This window comes from Arvicola amphibius, chromosome 6, assembly GCF_903992535.2.
Source record: "Arvicola amphibius chromosome 6, mArvAmp1.2, whole genome shotgun sequence".
Lineage (NCBI taxonomy): Eukaryota > Metazoa > Chordata > Mammalia > Rodentia > Cricetidae > Arvicola > Arvicola amphibius.
Window position 1 is genome coordinate 88,884,439 of NC_052052.2, and position 14,267 is coordinate 88,898,705.

A 14,267-nucleotide genomic window follows, 5' to 3' on the forward strand; every position below is an offset into this window, starting at 1 on the left:
AGGAAACATCCAGGTGAATATTGACATTGTACCAGATCTGTGAGGTGACTGACACTGAGGGAACTGAGAGCCCTCAAGAAAGGGGCAGAGATAAGCACCCTCCTCCACACCTGCAGTCCCGGCACACCACAGTCTCAGCTGTAGAACAGCGTGGTTGACAGTCATGTGTACAGGCTTCTATGTGTCCAAGCTCTGGTTCTGCCCATTCTATCTGTAAGACTTTCCCAGGCTCCTCAGGACCTGCAGCCTGAACTCCTCCAAGAGTTACAGATGGGAAAATGACTGAAATGTAAGCTCTGAATCAAAGAGAGTTGCTATCATTATTTAACAAGTACTTGCTCATGAGCCAGTCAGGTGGCTCAGAGGGTAAAGGACTTGCACTCAGCTTGACTGCCCAAGTTTGATCCTCAGGACCCATATGATAGAAGGACAGAGCAGAATTATTCACGCTGTCCTCTGACCTTCAAGGTGTGCTACAGCATAAGCTCCCCACCCCCATGAAAATGTTAAGTAGATAGATAGATAGATAGATAGATAGATAGATAGATAGATAGATAGATAGGCAGATATTTTTAATTTATTTATTTGTGTGTGGGTTTTTTTTGTTTTTTAAGACAGGGTTTCTCTGTAGCTTTGAAGCCCGTCCTGGAACTAGCTCTTGTAGAGCAGGCTGGCCTCAAACTCACAGAGACACACCCGCCTCTGTTTCCCAAGTGCTGGGATTAAAGGCGTGCGCCACCATTGTCCGGCTGATGATAGATATTTTAACAGTGATTGGTGACCACCGTGTCATTCTCTCATCGGCTTAGGACTTTCAGACTTTCAGGTAGTTTCAATGTCCTGATTCCCAGTTGCAGAAATGCTAGCTTACAACATGCCAAGGGATAAATACTTCATTTCCTTGAGGTGCCTTTCCACACAGGGAGATTCACAGCCAATAGACTGCATAATCTATTACTAACGCAAATAAGAAAACTGTTTATGTGGCCGTGCTGGAATGGGGGTCACAACTGAAGTTCAAGAGAGGGAAAGAAAGTGTCCTTTGCCGTCAGATGTAGCGTGGTCTGTGTTGTCTCAGCCCACTCTTCCACGGACAGCCCTGACAGCTTCCCAGGGGAAAATCTGAAGGGCTTCTCCTCGGAAGGACACATTCAAGCTGACTGGGCTAAGTCAACAGACTGAGAAATATTGATGTGTGAATCAGAGGGAAGCTATTGGGCTGTGTGGCCCATGTTTGGTTTAAGGGTGCTTTTGACTTTGAAATGAGAAAGCTGACACTGTATGTGGTACTCCCTGGAAGCGTGGGAAACCACGGATTTAGACAGCCAGCGACCTGCAAATATTTGGGTTAGTTTTTTCCACACACTGATAAGCTCTAGTTTCAGCTTATTCCCAGACTTACTCCACTACATTTTTATTCTGCACTTTGTTCCGAGAGCCCATTAAATCCAACACACACACACACACACACACACACACACACACACACACACCATCCACAGCAGACTAACTGTTGCTTATGTAATTAATAGAAACCAAATGTCCCAGTAGCTAGCCACTCCACACAGCAGTCTTTCCCTTTCCCACTGATTTGAGAGTCTCTCCCCATGAGCTCATTTTCTTCTCTGTCCCCTCCACCCCGGGCTGCAAATGTCTACAGTCTAAAGGTCTTTTGTCAGCCACACTTAAAGACTCCCGTCTTCTTGAAAGTGAGCTTGCCTGCCTTGTTTCATTATTGCAGGGCATTCCTCACAGACGGGGACCTTGACCTTCTGAAATTCTTGTTTAAGATTAGATACCAAACGCAGCGGTCCACAGGAGAGCTAACGGACAGCTTCGGTACACACAGCGAGACCTCCGGAGGGGTCAGGTTATTAACTCACGGGAAAATGTGGATCTGATGGCCAGACAGGATGTAGCTCTGATCTACTATTGGCACTGGGGGGGTCACTGAGTCCTAAGAAGGGAGTAGCCCACGATTTGGTTCACAGGAGGCCTTACTTTGGAGATGTTTTTTCGAACATATGAATGTCATTGAGCCCCACTGTGAGATTTGAGAAGCTCTGCTTTCTCTTGTTCAGACCTGCTTCTTTTCCTCCCCCTCTCTACTGCCTTTTCCCAACGCAGCGTTAGGCTGTTCCAGAAGTCTAAAGTGTTCCATAGCTGACAGCAAGACAGAGCTTAGAAGGTGTTCTGGGACTTTTCCTGTGGAGACTGAAATAAATGGGTGTTCACCTTCCCGACAGGCACCAAGAGGCCGTAGAAATGATCCATTCAAGGCCAGTTTGGAGAACCAGTGTGCTTACTGGTGTTACAGGAACATGAATGAAGAGTCACTTACAGGGACCTGGGTGACGTGCAGTCATTTTGTGGTGGGAAAAGAAATTTCACTCCCACATGGATTATCACTCACAAAAAGGGGCGCTGAAGGGTTCCCACTGCCAGGCAACCCTGTATTTCCTGTATGCTTCAGCATGCCCCAGGGCCACAGCTAAAGGGACTAGAATCTCAGGGGAGGTCTAGTGACAACTTAGCCACCACCAAAGACCCCAACCACTAACGTGTTTCCTGCTTCTTCACTGAGTCACTGCAGGGGAAGAAAGGCCTTTTTCTAGGCATTCAGAGCAATTGTTTCTTGGTGGTGAATGGTTCAGTCTGCCAGGAGGAAAGAGTCCCCTCCAGGAGAAGTCAGTTTGGTTTCCTGTGTCCATAGGAGATACGTTAAATTTGGAAGTCTACAAGTGGGGAATCCAGTCTAGAGATGCATGTCGTTTATTTGGCATGAACATTGGCTAATAAATGTATTGTTTTGTATTGGACAGAGACTTTGCTTCAAACTTTGCTGAAAATCTGAATTTTGTTGATTAGGCCTTGGGTAGCAGGTTCTTGATCAGCTCAGATGTCTCCATTGGTCCTTCTGTCTGTCCATCAGCGTTTGGTGATTCCTGCTACTCATTCTCTGTCCAGGTTCAGAACCCCATGTTTCTGAGGGTCCGTCTGGTGTCTCTCCCTCCCTCTGTCGTTTTTTTGTTCACACAGCTAAGAGGCCACTGGATGGACCCCTGAATGTGAGGACGCCTCTCTATTCTGTGTGACAGGAAGCTGGCAGGATTTCACAGAGAGCATAGAGTGCTTTCCCATCATATGGACAGATATCATACAGTTCTGACACATTTATACCTGGTGGGCATCTATGTTACCCCAAACTCCTTATTCACTGAAAGCCAGAAATCTGGGGAGGCCATTCTTTTTTCTTTCCAGAATACACTTAACATTCATAGGAAAGACATAAAAGACAAAAATATGTTAAATATCTGCAGTTTCTTTTAAACATTTTTAATCTGTGACTAGCACACAAAGAAATAAGTTTCATTTTCAAACATGTATTATACTTGATTCTTATTTGTCCCTTACTGCCTTCCCCTTCTCCTCCCTTCCTTCCCATCTCCCCTTGTGCTGCCATGACTATACACTCCATGGTCTTCTCTGTCTTCTTTCTGTTTTCATGCCTCACCCCCACAGGCATGCACACATGCACACTTAAATCTAGATCTACATATGAAAGAAAACATGTGTACTTGTCTTGTCTTGCTTATTTTGCTTAATGTGATGACCTCCAGTTCCATCGATCTCCCTGCAAATGACAGGATTTCATTGTTTGTTACAGTTGAATAAAACCCTCTTGTACATTTCAAAGCGTCTTTTAAAGACAGCCCACAATGTCTTTAACTTTGGAGTTGGTTTACTTTTATGCCAGCACACCAGTGTTTCATGATGGTACCTCCATGCACAGCTCACTTCTGCTGCTCCCCTCCCTACTGTATCTCCATCCTCCTGCCCTTTGATGTTCTTTCACCCCTGGCCATTCCCCTTTTGTTTCATGATACAGGCGCCACACCTTTGCTCATTCGGAGGTTTGTGGATGTCTAGACTGGGGGCACAAGCTTGACTATTTTGAATGACGCAGCAGCAAGCATGGTGGGAAGGTGTCTTGTGTTCATTTTCTGAGTTAGACATTCCAGAACCTGTATCTGGGCAGGAACTTCAGGAACAGTTCAGGTGTCCAGCTGACTGCTCAGTCCAGTCATTGTGGCCCTCACACACGGGCCTTTCCTTAGCCCCAGAACTTAGTCTCACACAAGAAAGCACCTGTACTTCACCACACTCTCTCCCCAGTGCTGACCCCTGACCTCACTGGGTGGATTCCTAGAATTCCCTCAAATTTTTGGTCTTAAAAGAAACTTCTGAAAGTACAGAAGTGTGGTAAGGATTTTAACTCCGCTTCCCCAAACTCTGGAAGTAACTGAACTCCAGTTCTGGCTTCAAGCCACCGTGTCAACAGCCACCACCGTAACAAGCTGACGTCCTTCAGGGCAGGGGAAGGTGGCACAGATCCCCGCCACTGTTGTGACTGTGACTGGGCTGAGTCGGAACAGCAACAGTAAAACCTTACGAGTATGAGCAATGCGGAGATGCTAAGTGAGACACCGTACGGCGCCGATCAAACCCATGAGATAACATTAATATACTATCTGAAGATTGTCAGAGATCTGAGGGGTTAAATTAGTGGCCATGCTAGATAAAGTGTGGACTGAAGGCTCCCTGGCCCAGCAGACTGGGTGGATCACTGATGGAGGAGACAGGCAGTTCACTGAGAGTGAAAAGGACAGCCAAAGTCATGTAGATTTCTCATTCTCTACCTGGTCCTAGTCGACCTATTCTGTGCTCAATGCCCTCAATATTTTGGATGATTAAACTTTAAAGAACTTATAAAGCCAGCTGCTGAGTCTAGCCTGAAGTTGGAAGAGATTTAGAATGTGTCCTATACAGCAGGTCACTAAGGTCCTCAGTGCTTCCCAGCTGCCCAACTTGTCAAGGTGGCACTCAGCCCTGGCTGCCAGGACAGGCACGGGTGACTTTAAAATGCCACATCCTTTGCATATTAGGTAAATAAGGACCTCTGAGGGTGGAACCCAGATGGCGCATTTGGGGAGCCCTAGGAAGTTGCTGGTCAGCTGTATCCTGAACTTGTACGTGAGCCAGCTCTCTAAGAATGGTCCACAAGAAGTGGTCTTGATGCCCTTAGCTCAGGGCTACATGTGATGAATCTCAATATCTAGGGGATACTATATCAAATTAGGCTATTTTAAATTTAGAACCAAACAATAGTTTCTCTAGGATGAGGGAGAGGCCTTAGGAGCCCTTACACCAATGGTTCTCAACCTTCCTAATGATGTGACTTCCTAATGATGTGACTTCCTAATGTGTGACTTTAATACAGTTCTTCATGTTGTGGTGACCCTTAACTCAAATTATTTTCATTGCTGCTTCATAACTGTAATTTTGCTACTGTTATGAATCATAACATGAACATTTGTATTTCCCTATGGTCTTGGGAAACCCCTGTGAAGGGGTCACGATCATAGGTCAAAAACCACTGCTCTAGACTAAGTTATAACTATTGAGCATGGAATTTTGCAGGCCAGGGAGCATGGCTAAAGATGGACATTATAAAGAAACCCCACAGTGGCTCAGAACTGAGTATAATAAGGAGTTATTTATTCAGGGACAGACTCAAAGATCATAGTTCTCTGCATGAACAGGGAACAAGAACTGAATCCAGCAGCGGAGAGAGAGCTGTAGGCTGCATTTATAGTATAAGAGAACATGCCCAAGTGGCTGAAGGAGTTCCCACAGCACATGGCTTCCTTGGATCTTCAAAGGTTTCTGAGATATAGATCAGGAGTTCCCCAAAGCCAATGTATTTATTACTCCAAGAGCACCTGGGGAGCAGTGTTTAGAATACGAGACTTGGACAAGATGAAGGCAAATGACATGGGTGGAGCTATTAGCAGCCTTTTTGTAGGCCCACAGGCCCACAAGGTAGACCTGAAAACCTGTGAGTCGAGCTGACAACTCAGTGTTTGGGTTTTGTCTTTGTCAGTGCTGGGGACTGAACCCAGGACCTTAGGGATGCTTAGGTAAGTACTGCCCCACTGGACTACAATCTTAGCCCTGAAATGGTAGTTCTTTAAGAGCTTCCTACATAACTGTCATAAGCAGCTGTGACATGTCACGGTCTGACATGTTCTCTGTGTTCAGGTGAGGCCGCAACCACAGCTGTTCCTTCAACTTGCTCTGCCCCCCTTCCACAGTGATAGCTGTGTGCTGTGAACCATTCACAGCTTGGGACCTGAACTTCTCTCCAGCTCTCAAGTGCCCCCGCCATAGCTGTCTTCTATTTCTCAAAAGGACCCTTTGTCACCCCCTCTTTATTCCCTCCCTTTTCCCTTTCCCTCCGTGTCGCTCTCCCACATTTCTTAACTCATTGCTCAAAAGGATCTCCGACATGCTTGCCTTCCGCCTTATATTACTAGGGCTCACAAGAGGATCAGGGTTCAGCAAACCACTTAAGTACATTCTAGAACTTGAGAAATTGAGAAAATAACATTTAAATCACTACTTTTACACACACACACACACACACACACACCATGATTTAATTCAAGAAAGTCTGTAATGAACAAAATATCAGAATTTCAAAATAAAACAAAAATCGTTCACAGCACCACACAGACCACTCTAAGGCCTCAGGCATGAGAAATAAATATGATATAGATTACGACTTTATCTTGACATTTTGTCCTCTTGTAACTATTGCTTTAGTTTAGTGCATTAAATACTGCAAGGGACTAGCTTATCAAAGTGTGCAGATATTGGTGATGTCCGACTCGCATGCAGCTTGGATATATCCTCCTGTGTGCTGTGAGTCAGGTCTCACAGCCTGCAGCATTCACTGCAGTGTAAAGTCTATGCGAGCATCTGGTAGGCTGCAGAGTTTAGGAAACAATAAAAGCTCAATAATCTGAACATGTTCCGGATCGGTGTATTTCTCCCCAGTTATCTTTCAACTGGCTGGTTGAATGTAAGGATTCTTTGAATATGAAGGCTGCTTTGTGTTTATCAAAAAAGTGGATAAGAAACTTGCTTTCTTATTAGCTACTTACAAAAATCTTTAAATCAACTTTACTTATTTTTTGAGAGGTTTTGTAACCCAGACCTTGAACCCCGTGTAGCCACCAAGGCTGTCTTTGAACTCTGATCCTCCTGCTTGCATCCCCAAGCAGCCCACAACACTCCTTAAAAAGAAGATATAACAATGAACAACCAAGATGATTAAGAAAAAACAAAAGGGCAGGTTGTTTAGTCAGGAAAGAGAGACAGGATGAAGTCTGGCCTGGGGAGAATCTCCAATGGAGAGGACATGCTGGTGCCCACGCTGCTTGCAAGGCAGAAATCTATACCACCCATGGAGGTCCCAAAGGCCTCATCTGGAGAGTCTGAGGCTGCTGTTGTGTTTTGCACGGGAGGACAAGGGATTCCTTTTCTGTCCATGAGAACAATAGTAAGAAATAGTTGAGATTTCAGAAGGTGTCAACTGAGGCCCAGAGCAGAGTATGGGACCCCAGCTCGGCAGTTCTCAAAAGTCACCCAGATACTGGGGAGTATGGATCTGGAGTACCATCTGACCATGTCCCTGCCATGCACATGGTACACCCCACAGACTCCAAAACGAAGGGACATCTGTCATGAACAGAACTCTGCAAAGCTGCGAGCCCTGGCAGCAGAGACAAGCAAGAAGGAAATAGGTGTGCTCTGTGCTCTGTGCTTTCTTGGTCATTTGGTCCATTGCTTTGTGGTAGGAAGTGCATCCCAGAAGGCCATATGTGGAGGAGGCCTGTTTGCCTCGTGATGAGCTAGAATCAAGAAGGTGACAGGAAGGTGCCAGTACCTCAATAACCCTACAGAAGACACGTCCCCAGTAATACAACTTCTCTCCTGAAAGTTCCGCCATTTCCCCAAAGTGCCCTAGGCGACTAGCAGCAGGAGCAACAGCACCTCTAATTTGGTGACTTACAAGCCTAGGCGTTCTTGTGCGTTTTGCTACCTAAGTATTTCTTTGCATTGTGCTATCATGACTCTCTTCTCACTTTTAAAAAAAACGAGCAAAAGCTTGGAAGGCAGACAGACAGACAGGCAGTAGCGGTATTCTCTAGATAGTTTTCTGGGACAGACAGACAGGCAGGCAGTACCATATTCTCTAGACAGTTCAGGAACAAAATGCACTTTCTTCGGTTCAGTATTTGGTGCTTTCTAAAATGCTTAAGTTTAGAAAAATCATAAACTTGGGGGTTTTATTTACTAGTGATGCAATTTCTGTTTATCAGAAACAACAAACAAACAACTCCAAAGCATGAGGTTCATGTTCCCGTATGCATCAGGTTCTACTGATTCCAGGCATCTTAGCAAACTGGTCATAAATACACAGCTTATCCATCTGTTAGAACTGATTTTAATATTTTTAGATTTATTTATTCTGTATGCTTTGCCTACATGTATTATGTATCACGTGCAAGACTGGTACCTAAGGAAATTAGAGGAGGATGTCTTATCCCTTGGAAATCGATGTTTAGGATGATTGTGAACCATCATGTAGGTGCTTGGAACTGACCCTGAGTCCTCTGTAAAGGAAAATTCTCCTAACTGCCAGTCATCTCTTTAGTCCTCAGAACTGGTTTTAATAAATGAACTCGATATATTTCATATTCAAATGAAAACCAATAATTACCTTTTTGGTAACTGTACTTGATCCCTCTCTGAGCCCATGGATCTCAGAAGCGTGGGCGTGTTTAGTGTCCTGGTGTGTCTCTCTGGATGGTACACACCCACCACATCACAGCTTGTTACATACCGGTTCCTCTCCATCCTTCTCTGCTTCCTTGATCAGGTTTCTCTCTAGACTCTTGGGGTTGACACCTGAAGGAATGGTTCACTTGTTGCTTGGAACAGAGACTGGGCCACAGAGGAGGAGTACATTTGATGCATTTGTCTGAGTAACAAGATGCAAAGAAAGTCTGAGAGCGTAGAATGAGGTAGGGTGGGTGGTACAGGAAGATAGAGACGGGGTGCTATTGGACAGCTAGTCTGGATAGTTGGGGAGGTCAAGGTTCAGTGAGGAATGCTGTCTCAAAAAGTAAAAGGAAGAACGGTTGAAAATACTTAGCACTAACCACTGGCCTGCACATACTTGTGCACACATACACACGCACACTTGTATAGATGCACACTCACACACATGCGCACGCACGCGTGCACACACACACACACACACACACACTAAATTGACTTGAGGATTGAGAACAATTCACCCTTCAAAGTCTTACCTTGAGGAAGCCTAATTAAGCCAATGAGCAAGGCCAGGCTTCAGCCTCTTTGAGGGAGTGTCCCAGAGACTGCAGGAGTGTAGCCTGGCCAACAGTTTCAACACAGTTCCAGTAGCCCAAGGGACTTTGTGTCTGGGCTCTCCCCTCTTCTCCCTCAAATGTGGGTAACCCGAGCTCTGTTGAAAGCATCCCCAGGGTATTTTGCTGTAAACTACCCCTGCCCAGAGAAGCTGCGAGTCCACAGAACAATCCAGGGCCTAACTCTCTCATCTTATCAGCCTCCCTCCAGCTCAGCACAGGGCTGCATTGTGTGAGGGTTCTTCCCCTCTTCCTACCACCCCGACCCCAGCCAGCCTTTTAAGTTTTAAACTCCCAGCAGTCACTGAAATGTCTTTGGGGTTGAAAAGGGCAACTGTTAACAGTTCTCCAAATCTCCCTTTTCCCAAGTGTTTCTTTGGCGCCCACTGGCAGACCTTGTCCCAGGGCACTGAGCGCACAGGACCCTGACCTTACCTCAGGCTCCTCCCCTTTTCTGCCTCCCCTATCTCCCTCCCCCACCAGCTCCTGCAAATGAATGAGCTGTTGCTCATGGGTGACAGAGGAATGAGGCTGTGCCTCTTCCCAGCTTCTCCGCCATGCCAGCCAGGCAGGTTCAAAGCAGCAAGTTATCTCGATTCCATATGTGCCTGAGCCCCGGCGGCCTGGCTTCCCCGAAGAGGTCAAAAGTGCAGCCTAGGAGCTCAGACTAGAGCCCAGCCCTGTACTGGCTAAGAGTGCAGCCAAAGCACCCTGGGTCTCCGCTGGTGTTTTCTCTTCACATCCTCCTCGCCCGCAAAGATAAGGCTCTCTTCAAGCTCCTGTCTCCTTCCCCTTCTTTCCTTTCCTTTTATTCCAGACTGAGGCAGTCCTTTGTGAAGGGGGGGTGGGGGGTGGGTGGGTTTTTTTTTTTGCACAAATATTTAATCTTCTCCAATCTGCCCTTTTGCGCAGTCTGTCAGCTCCAAACTGCTCTGTTTGCTTTAGTCGGTAACAGGATACTGTTTTAAAAGGCAATGCAGAAGTCGGATCACTTCTGAATCCGGCCTTTATTTTTGCATGAATGCTTTACAAAGTAACTATAGATTTAGATTTTTAGATTTTCTTCCTCACCAAGAATTGTGCAGCCAGTGTGGATGGGGTAGGGAGCAGCCAGGAAAATCTAGCCACAGATTTGGGTATTTCTTTGTGGGTTTTTTTAAATTTATTTTTTCCCTATAGTTTGGAAATCACAGTTGCAGAGAGGTTTTAGAATAAACCCAACCACAGCTCCACGTGGCTCTCTGTTAATCAGGATCTCTACTCCTTTGCCTTTGGAGCAAGTCATTCATTCGCGCATGCCAACTAAGGTCGCTCCTGAGAAGTGTTTGCACAGCCTGTGGAAAGTCACCCGCTAGACATGAGAACCGGAAGAGAAGAGGCTGAGCTGCGGCAGCAGCCACTCTTAGAGTCTGCATCGTGGCATGTGTTTCTGCTATTGTGCCAATCCCTTTTCCATACTGTGTGGCCCTCATCATTCCCATTGTGCAAGAGAGATGCAGACACAGGTACCTTGTCTGTGCACATTGGGCTGGCTCCAGTACTTTCTTCAGAGCTCTTTGCTCTGTTTAGTATTGGCTTTGATCTGTGTCCAGGGACGGTGAAACTGTGATTTGCCATTACAGTCCCAACCAACAACAGATAACAGACCTTCATTGTTTGAGACTGAGCAACATCATGCTTCTAACCTCCTGCGAACTAGCCCGTGAGCAGCCCTAGCCCTCTGTAAACTCACGGGATGACAGAGACTGTAAATACATTGAAGACTTTGGATGAAGTTGGGAGCAGAACAGTGAGAGGAGGAAGGGCATTTTGTAGCATTCGGCTTAGAGTCCGAGGCTAAAGCTGCTATTGGTTGGCTCGCAATCACAACTGCAGCGGGAAGCAGAAGTAAGCTACGGGAACTGTGAGGACGCGCATGCTCCTCATGTGAGCATTTGGAAAACACTTCGTCAGGACTCCTTGAGGACGCGCATGCTCTCCATGTGAGCATTTGGAAAACACTTGGAGCAGGATACAAAATAAAAACGTTATATGGAGTAGATAAAGTAGAAGTAAAACAAAAAAAAAAGTTGTAGCTATTAAATGATGAGATTTCACTTCTGTAGTTTTGGGAAATATTTTTCTTTGTGCTTCATGAATAATACAAATTTCTATTGTAATCAGAAATTAACTAGCACGGTGAGGAAAAGAAGAGCCGGGACAATACCGCAGCCTGGTCTGCAGCACAGCAGCAAGGAGCCTCAGCGGTCCGTAGTGTCCACTGTGGGGCGCTGTGTGTAGAGAGGGTCATTCTCTCTCTGCCAACCAAAGGAACAGTATGCTTCCAAGTCATCCAGAATCCTGTCTGTGTGATGAAACACCAGGGACAAGACAGGATGTCTTTTGGTTCAGGGTTTCAGAGACATGAGTCATGATCTCAATGATGAGGCAGCGCCAGGAAGCAGAAGGAGAGGAAGGGCTAAGGGTCTCAGTGTCCCTGCAAAGGTAGACCACCAGGGGCACGCTTCTCCACGAAGGCTCCACCTCCTAAAATATTCTTAATTTCTTTTTTCACAGTTGGAATGTATGTGCAGGCAGATGTGACTATGTGCATGTACAGAGATCAGAGGAAGACATTTTTTTTCCTTTATTTCATTGAGGCAAAATCTCTCATTGTACCTGAAGCTAAGCTGATGGGCAGTAAGTCCCAGAGAGTCTTCTGTCTCCTTTCCCATAGTGCTGAATTACAAGCACAGGCAGCCAAATCTAGCTTTTTAAAAGATGTGTGTACTAGGGGTTTGAACTCAGATCCTTAAACTTGCACGCAAAGTGTCCTTACCTGATAAGCTAGGCCCCAACTTCTGATGTTTCTAATAGTTTCCAGTAGCACTATGAGCTGGAGACCAAACTTTCAACACAAGAACCTTCAAGGAACATTCAAAATCTAAAGCTCACATAATGGCTTCTCTCCTCTCCATTGATCTTCTAGAAGGATAAGCTTAGATGTTACGCTGTGGGTGTGGAGACGCTTCCCCATTTTGGACCCGAGTGACCAGTAGAAAATGAAGCTTGCTTTACTCAACCCCAAGGTTACTGAGAGCAACATTCTGAAAATAAAAGCATTATAAATGCACGACGACGCTCACACTCCATCAGTCACTCCAGACCTTCAGCAGAACCAAGTGGCACTGGAGATTTGACAAGTAACTATTACAAGGTCATTATTGCAAAGGGGTTTGTGAGAAACCAAGGAAGTGAAAGAGAAAACCCAGGTTTCAAGGAGTTTACAGACAGACCTCTAAGGGTCAGAGAAGAGGGAAGCGTCATGCGGGCTGAGCTCCAGCTACAGCAAAGGAGCCAAGTTTTCTAACCTAGGCAAGAACTGGTGCCAACCATATCTAGAGGGGGAATGGCATGCTAGCCACAGGAGGTGTCGAGGAAAATGGCAGACAGGACCAGAAAGTGCCAAGGAGTACCACAGAGCAATCTGAGATGCAAGGGACAGAGATGCTGGGGGACGGGGTTCTCAAGAACCAGTTCCCAAAGGGGAAAAAGTGTGCCCATAACACACCCCTAATATTAACCATCTGCTCGGTACATCTGGGAGCCCTGCTGATACAGTGGCCGTGAGGAAAATTAAGAAGGATGTCTGCTTCCAGGTGTCATGGAAACCACAGGCAGGAAAAGAATGAGGGCTGTGGCCTCACTACTCTGGTCAAATAAAAATAACCTAGAGTAGAAGCAATCATTTCCTCTTGCATTTCTGAGGCATTAATTATGGAAAATTGTATTTTTGTCATAAATTAGTATTTATAGAAATACTGAATAAATAAAATATTTGGGGAGGAAAATAGTAAGATTGCATGCTTGAAAATTTTATGAGTTTACAAAAAAAAAAAAAAAAGAATCATGTAGTGCCAGCAAGCTTCACATTATCTTGAACTTTCGGGAGTTTTTTTTTTCTTTCCCTTGGCCAGTGAATGACTGGCGCCACGTTTGTGCCAACCTCACTCATTAACTTGGTGCCACCGGTTTTAATGAAGTAGGAGGCTCTGCTAAGCATAAGGCCTGCAGGACAGATGGATGGCTGGGCAGTAGCAGTGAAAATACATATTTATGGACTTCCATAGGCATGAGTTATTGATTTAGTGAACCTTAATGGATTTTACATTTTTTCCCCAGTGTTTCTCAAGTCATCTTATAGAACTGTTTTTCAATTTTTAAATGTGTTTCAAAAGCTTTTTTTCCCATGGTTTATGATGCTTGTTAAATTGTGACAATAGTGATGGGTAGTCTCTGACAAGCACTTATGATTTTTCAAAGAATAAGGATGCGCGTTAAGTCAGTGGGTATGAAGAGAGCGACAGTCAAAGCTGGACGGTGTCAATAATAGACCATTGTAGGGTTTTGTAGGTGTTGGGACAGCATTCATCAGTCTGTGGGGACTTTGTTCTGACAGATTCTTATTGCTTTGTAACCATTTATCCAGCGAACCTCAATTTTGTGCAGTCTAGATCACACTGTACTCAACAAGAGACTAGTATGTTCACCTCAATTTTAGAACAAAGCAGGTTGAATCAAAGCTTCAACCAACTGTGTCCCAGTGGGACAGAAAGATGTATACAGGAAACAGGACATGAATCCCCGGGTAGAGCTATGTTGCTTGCATCGGAAGATGGAGCCGCGCCCATCTCCTGCAGAGCCATCCTGGAATCAACATCCTGGACATCACCCCAGATTGATGTCCTTAGGACACTGCTGCGTTGTATAGGCTCCTTTCATGTGGTCACCAGGTTCCTGGCCAGGCTAATCCAATCTGCTCGGTTTGAGATGAAAACAATTTTGTCATTGTATAGAATGAGGTTATGACTTGCTGAAATGATAAGATTATATAGGAATGAGAGGCTAGGGCAAGGGAAGTCCATAAGCTGAAGTTTAGGGTAAAGATGAGAAGAGCTGAGAAGAGCCAGGGATTTTGGAACAAGC